Genomic DNA, 7,099 nt, shown 5'->3' on the forward strand with positions numbered 1-7,099 from the left:
CATTTCGCAGTAATTTGACAGCCAACAATAACAAATTTAATTCAAATTTTTACCAGTAGATCGAGCTAACATCAAGCGCCAGATTTAAATCAGGGTTTCTACTTAAATCCTGGGAAAAAATGCCCCGACAATTCCAGGTTTTGTCCAAGTTTTTTTTCAAAGTACGGAGGTTTTTTAAATATTTCACTTTTTAAAATCGCATCTGAATATGTGCAGTTTCGCGAGTTTATTATAAATAATGTTTTTTGTCCGAGTATTTTGGGATCCAATTGATGTTTAAGGGCATGTGACACAGCCAAATACCTATATTACCGACCTCACTGAATATTTTTTTGCAAAGATATTATCAGAGATGAGCTGGGAGATTGCTTATGCCGTGTATTTGATTTCGACCGACTTACCGCAGCGCGCCCTGTTTGCCTTAGCCTTCCGGGAACTAAAATTAAAGGTCCAAAAGCGCGCCCTGTTTGCCTTATTGTTATTTTTCGGGAACTAAAACGAAAGGTGACCTGCTATTCACTTGGTAAAACAGGGTACAATTTGATAAAGTCGGTAGAGAAGATCGGAGTTGGTAACAATTATACATAATAAAATAATAAATTAAGAAAAATGTATCAAATCTACTCCTTTAAACTTAATTATTTAAATAAGCTTTGGATTTAATGATTTTTTCAACTAAAAAATGTTATCACAATAAAGATAATTTTTTATGTATTATCTCCAGTTCTTAGAATAATTCAATAATGATAATATAATTATTAATTAATTTATGATTAATACTGTGGATAATTATACCTAATTATTTTGATCTATGTTATTTAAATTTAAGTTAATTATTGTGTTTTTAAAGAAAGAAATTTATATAATAATAATTAGAGTATGATCTTCAATTCAATAGATTCTGTATTAGGAGCTATTCAATATCAATATTATTAATATTTTACATAATTTTCATTGCTTTTATATATATATATACATATATACACACACACACACATATATATATATATATATTTTTTTTTTTTAATTAGAATCGTAGACTAAAATTCTACTTCTTTCGGTTCAGCTGAAAGAAAATCTGAATTTATTAGTTACCATTTTTATTTTTTTTTCAAAAGTTTAATAATAATTGATATAACTATTATTTTTCGTGCAACTTTTCCTGAATATCGACACGATGTATTATTAATACTAATTAGAAAAGATTTTTACCTAAGATTTCAAATGTGATATTATATTTATAGTTAATTAAGTGTTTAATAATTACTAATATTTCATTAAATAATAAAGCTTTAACCTAGACAAATTTTTAATTGTAAAATTGTAATCGCTTCGAATGAAACATTATTTTTCAATTATATTATTCAATTTTGATCACTCTGAATTAGTCTAATTTAAAAAATTGAAGTTGGTCATTTGTTTTTCAGAGATTCTGATACAAAAATCGTTTGAAATATGTATTTTTCTTAAATTTCAAGCAAATTCAATTAGAACTTAGTCAATATCGTAAAAAATTAAAAAATCTTATTATTTGATATGTACATACAAACAGGAGAGAAATACTGTCTTGATTTGGAAGAAGACCGTTCTTCCAAATCACGGCAGAATTGGCATGTCGTTGCCGGATCTAAATAACGAGCGGGCTGTTGTACCTAGATCTTACATTGCTAAACCTCTATTGCATTTGCAAACCAACATGGTCCACTCCCCCTTGTAACTTATGATCAATCCCCGCGGCCAAGTTAGGTAGCATGTAGCTAGTCAGGGGACACAGGGGCCAGCCAATGCCTCCCATAGAAATCGACCAGGGAGGGCCCAAGTCTTGATTTGCCTACTCGTAAATAAAATGTTTAAACTCATCCGATCGTAGGATATAGAAACCTTTCAATTCTTTTATATTTATCCGAAGCCTTTGCGAAATATTTGAAATTTTTGTAAAGTCTTCATAAGCTCTTTGAGATATTATTGCAACCTTTGTAAATTCTTCGTGAAATTTTCGCGAAATAATTTTTTTAAATCTATTCAAAATGTTTAAAATCTTTGAGAATGGAAATATCTGTGAAATATTCTAAACATATCCTAAATCTTTCCGAAATGTTTGAAATCTTTGTAAAATCATTAGGACGTCATTGGAATTATTTGTTCAATCTTTGAAATCTATTTTAAATCTTTGCGAAATATTTGTAAGGTTTGTGAAATCTTTAAAGTCATTGGGAAGTCATTGAAAATTTTGTGAAATCTTTCTAAAATCTTAGTGAATTCTCTCAAAATCTTTTTGCAAAATCATTAGGCAATTATTGAAATCTTTGGTTCAATCTTTGAAATCTATCTGAAATCTTTCTGAAATATTTGAACTCTTTGGAAAATCATTTAATTCTTTATTAAATACTGGTAATTCTCTAAAAATCATTGTGAAATATTTGAAAGGTATCTGAAATCTTTCAAATCTATCTGAAATCTCGGCGAAATCTTTGAAAACTTTGGGAAATCATTGAAATTTGTGTGAATTCTTTAAAAGTCTTTTCAAATTTTTTGAAATACTTTTGAAATATTCGGTGATATTTGTTAAATTCATAAAACCTCCATGAAATATTTTTAAAATATTTGAAGTCTTTATGCAGTCTTTTAAATCGACCAGAAATCTTTGAAATCTTAATTGTCGAATAATAGACGACTTTATAAAATCTTTTAAATCAATGCGAAGTCTTTGCGAAACCTGTGAAATTGTTCCGATTTCTATGGCATTCAACCGTTATTTTAATAATGTCATTTTAAGTTTTAATAATGTCAGCTTTTAATAGTGTCAATTTAAGTCAAAATCAATTGTACTTAAATAAGTTAGTGCACATTTTTGAATGGACATACTTTGACGTGCTAGATCTTTAACCATTTTTAATAAAATCGTATGGTAATTATTACATCAAGAATGTAAAGCTTCATTAAGAAATATTAACCATCCTAAATTTGTAATATGCCAATGGCGTAAAACACATCGGTATTTTGCAAGTAAATAGTCTCTAGCGCATCTGGAGCACGGTGGGACGACCCCTTGTAAGATTTGACAAGTTTACGCCTGTGGCGTAGAAAATATTTGGGACTTTAATCTGTAATGCAGCTAGCCCATTCATCGTTCTGGAAACTATCCTTTGAAACAGTCAGGCCTGAGGTTGTAAAAAGTAGAAATATAGGCGGGAAGTCTCTAGGAGTCTAGGCCCTAGGTCTCTAGGAGTCTAGGACTCTCGGTAGATTACTGGGGATGAGTATTCCATGATGGGGGTGAATTTCAATATTTATTTCTGTTCTTATCGAATTTTCTTAACACGTTTATTATGATTTACAGAAGTTGTTCTTTTCAAAGGAAGAACTTTCGATAAATTCAATATAAATGAATGGAAATTTTTTAATCAACATACAATTGTTTAAATTTGCCAGTTATTATTCTCATTATTAAAATGTGAATTCATCCAACAATGTACTTTTCATATTTTTTAAATATGAATGAAACGTAGAAAATGCATTTTTAAGGTATTTCGCGATGAATGTAAAATGAATTTCTTCTATCTGAATTTGATCTGAATTTTCTACAGAATTTCATTCATCACGTTTTTTACATCAAGGTTACAAAATTGTATTTATTCAAGCGAGACGTGTACGCAACAGTATTTTAAATTATATTTGACATGCGCAAAAGAAACTTAATTGTTAATTAGGCGTCAAACACAGTCGTAAAAATCTGTTTTTCGGATTCAGGGGGTCTAAAAACGTGGACATTTGACAAAAACTGGGGGAACCAATTTTACATAAATCTAATACCTTCTCTGACGAGAATGTAAATATCGAGAATTATTCTAGATCAATCTTAACTCTTAAAGATCTACACCACTTTTCTAACTTTCCTCACATTACTCGCTTCCACGCTCAGTGAGTCACGCCTACACCACGAAAGGCAAATAATAGCTTAATTGTGAATGGTATAATACTAAAATATTTCGATCCTTGAAGAAAATTCTATCGTCCTCCAAAATCGTTTGATCCACCCACAACTGATAGGATCCTTTCCTTGTATAAGCAGAAACTATTAGAGAATATGAGAAAAAGAGAAAACTGCGTTTCTTATATTGCAGAGCTATACTTAAATTACGTAACAGATTACTGGTTCTCTCCAAGGTCCCCCTCAAACCTGTAACGACCCGTACAACCCTCCCCTCCTCTCTTACTATACATAATTTATGTTTTACAGAAATAATAAAATAAGGGACTAGAAGCGTATATTCGCTGGAAAAGCAGCGAAATTTAGCTGTTATTCAGTAAAATTTCACTGATCAGCAGCTACATTTCACTGTTTTAGCAGTGTATATACGCTGATTTTAATTAGACATATACTGATTCAGATTTAGAGAGTACAAAGAAGACGAATTTTCAACAAAATACAGGAATGTTCAACTCAGAAAGGACAATTTTTATACAAATAGTTGCATTTCAAATGAAAAATATAAATTTTAAACCAAAAATGAAATAATTGCATTTTCATTTAACAAAATCAGTTTCAACCAAATAGACAAATTTTTAATCAACGAGATGAATTTTCAACTGAATTGAAGGAAGATTCAACTGGATTCGTTCATTTTTTTTAACTTTCAATAAAATAGCTTCATTATTAACTGCGTTCAGTTGAATTTTCAGTTAAATAAATCATTCTATCGACCAACAACGCAAATTGTTTACAAAATACATGAATTTTCAAGGAAATAGCATTTGAATTTTTAACTAAAAAGATTAATTGTCAATCAAGAAGACGAAATATCTACCAAAAAGACGAATTTTCAACCAAAATAAAAGCTCATACGCGCGCTCCGCGCGCGAATCACTACTTTGCTTGCAATTATTTTATTTGGAAATAAAGTTCAATAAAATACCATGATAATCATTTTTACTTTAATAACTTCTATTTGTACACGGATTCGCGTGGGTACCCTCTCACGATACAGAATAAATGATTTTGCAACACTAAACATTTTTATCAAATGTTTAGGCAAATGCGAGTACTACCAATAACCTCGTACATAGCCGCATTGTAATTTAATTGTACTCAAATTAATGCACTGATTTTAGGCCCGCTTTAGTAAAAGAAAAAATTTCAAATGCGCATAGAATGTGAAGTTGAGAGACAACTGTTGGTTCGCGCGCTTCGCGCTCGATTGTACATTTATCTTGCGCTTCGCGCTCGATTATGTATTTACCTCGCGCTACGCGCTCGGTCTTTATATCTTCGCACATTCTTGCGTAAACATTTTAAAATCAAGACTCAAAACATCCACCACTGTAATTTTGTAACTGTGAATTCTCTTTCGTTAAAAGAGAGTTTGAGCGCACCTACGGCACGCGACTGATGGCAATCGTACTCTGCACTTTGTCTTTGCATTTGTTCCGCATTTCTTCTGCATTCGGGCACAGACCTTTTAAAATCAAAGGTGAAAGACCGACAACTGTAATTTTGTGATTTTAAACTCTCTTTTGTTAAAGCTCTTTTGGCTTTAACGAACACATTGCCATCATGTATCTCGTGCTTCGCACTCGATTTTGTCCAACATGTCAACTTTTCTACATTATACACAACACTTTTCTATCAATTATAATACATTTTTATGTAACTCTGCCAGGAATTACTTTTTAAAAAATTGCAAAATAAAAAACAAATTGTATTTAGCATGATTATTTTTGGATTTTTTTCGTTACGATTCATAATATCCATATTAATTGAATCATACTAATTCTTATTTCCTTGTTTTTATAATTTTTTATTTTTAATGTTGTTTTTTTACGATTAAATAAAAACTACTACGCATCTGCATAGGGTCTAATGCAGGAACCTATATAGGGTATTATATAGGAGCCTATGTCCTCTTTCGTCTTTTCTGTGCTTTTTCCAAAAAGTTCATTTTTGCACATTTTTTTAACACTATGAATAACCATACAAAGAATTTTTGAATTTTTAAAAAAGTGGTCTGAAAAATATTCAAAAAGTGCCCATTTTTTGAATATTCATCCAAAATGGCTGGCTAACGAATTTGACCTTTAGTTTAGGACACTAAACGAGTGTACCAAAGGGCAATCTAATAGATTACTTTTTTCAAAAGTTATCGTGTTCACAGGCAGACAGACATACATACAGCTATACAAACAGATAAGACACATTCGTAAAAACCTGTTTTTCGGATTCAGGGGGGTCTCAAAACGTAGACATTTGGCAAAAACTGGGGGTGGGGTCAAATTTTACACAAATCTAATACCTTCTCTGATGAGAATGTAAAAATCATATTACAATAAGTGATAATAATACTGGTTATATGTTCGACTGATTCATCACAGTAAAATATACGGAGAAAAGTATTGCAAGTGAAAATATACTACAGAAAATCTTGATAAAGCAAAATATTTAACTGAAGAGATGAAATTACTTTAAGAAATTAATAAAAATAGATACTTACTGAAACTAATGAAAACGAAAGTTTTTACCATTATAGAGATTTAATTTCGTTTTTAATTCTTATTAAATATATAGTGCATACATTTTCTTATAAAAATTAATTTGTTTAAAATGTTTAAATGGTTCAAAATCAAAAAAAGTTAAGTTCTGAATTTGTTTATGAAATTTATTTGCATAATAAATCATTATTTTAAATTTGCAAGGTGTCGTAGGAAAATGTGATTGGAAATATATTCTTTGTTGATTCCGTAAACAAATTACGCCTATTCTTAAAAAAATGCCCAAACTCTTAATTTGCTCATGAAAGTAATTTAAATAATAAATCTTAAAAATGCGATTATTATAATTAATCGGAAAGACGTTCTTAATTAAATTTGTAAAAAAACTGACCCTATTCGTTTGAAAAATAGCCAGATTCTGAATTTGTTATGAAAGTTCTTTAAATAATTAACCACTCTTGTAGATTTAACAAATACCTTAGGAAAGAGCCATCAAAAAGACAATCATAGATAACTTCGTAAGCAAATTGTGTTTATTAATTGAAAAATACCTCACCTCTCAATATGTTTATGAAAATTGTTTAAATGATTAATAATTATTATAAATTTACAA

This window comes from Belonocnema kinseyi, chromosome 5 (assembly GCF_010883055.1).
Source record: "Belonocnema kinseyi isolate 2016_QV_RU_SX_M_011 chromosome 5, B_treatae_v1, whole genome shotgun sequence".
Lineage (NCBI taxonomy): Eukaryota > Metazoa > Arthropoda > Insecta > Hymenoptera > Cynipidae > Belonocnema > Belonocnema kinseyi.